Genomic DNA, 950 nt, shown 5'->3' on the forward strand with positions numbered 1-950 from the left:
CATATTTATACAAACGTGGAGTATAACTATGTTTTTTAAGTCTGCTGTTTCCTTATCCAACTTTTCCAGCCAAGATTCTATCCATCCCTCTACATCTAGCTCTAAGACAGCTTTCACTATTTATATTGAGCTAATGGCTGCCTTCTTTCCATTCCTGGTACACCCTGTATATCCTTTTTTTGTGTGAATATTTACAATGCTGCATTAATATTCGTTTGATGCATGACTTTCTGCACCACTTGAATGGGAACTCCTTGAGGATTATAGCTGGAGTTTTGTATAGTGTTTAATAAATGTTTGTTACATGAATGAATGAATGAGTTAATGAGTTAATTATTTCCTTCTGCTATGGACATTAGCATTCAAAACAGTTCTTTTCCATTTGGGAATCTCTCTATTTCCATATAGTATAATGGGGCCTCTTAAGTTAACCAGAGGTCTGGGAAAAGGAAATGTAATAAATGGAGAGTATTTTTTAAGTGGGCACGTATGGGCATTAGCTTAAACCTTTTGAAGACAGACGTTCCACTCCAGGAAACATTATGAACAAGAATGTTGAAAAAACATTTTGTTGCATAATAGCTGGGACTGAAAAGTTCTTTTCTTTGTCCCTGGAGACAATAAGGTGATAGCCCACATTTCAATACCCTTCCACCCACCTGTTCTTAATCGTTTTTACTATATGAAAACAAAACATTTAATACTTTCACCCATACTTCTGGTTTTCTCTGAAAAGTGAAAAGAAATATATTTTCATGTTAATTGTTCTTGATTTTCATAATCTTGTGAAGATCAGGTGATATTTAGAAGGATCTTGTATGTAGTGTTTTAAAACTAAATTGCTATATCGTTTTCTGATTCCTAAGCATGATTATTGGGATTTTACAGCAGCCTGTGAGATGTGTTTTCCTCAAATCTTGTTATAATATCAGTACATTACTCGTCTGGCT

The 950-nt window shown here is 34.2% G+C and overlaps 1 non-coding gene across 1 annotated transcript; it reads left to right on the forward strand.

Annotated features, from left to right (window-relative positions):
- Positions 1 to 846: 846 nt before the first annotated feature.
- Positions 847 to 950, forward strand: LOC120891233 (small nucleolar RNA U13). The gene has a single exon (XR_005735610.1). It is a non-coding gene; the product is annotated as a small nucleolar RNA U13 (small nucleolar RNA).

The sequence above is a fragment of the Ictidomys tridecemlineatus genome, chromosome X (genome assembly GCF_052094955.1).
Source record: "Ictidomys tridecemlineatus isolate mIctTri1 chromosome X, mIctTri1.hap1, whole genome shotgun sequence".
NCBI classification, from domain to species: domain Eukaryota; kingdom Metazoa; phylum Chordata; class Mammalia; order Rodentia; family Sciuridae; genus Ictidomys; species Ictidomys tridecemlineatus.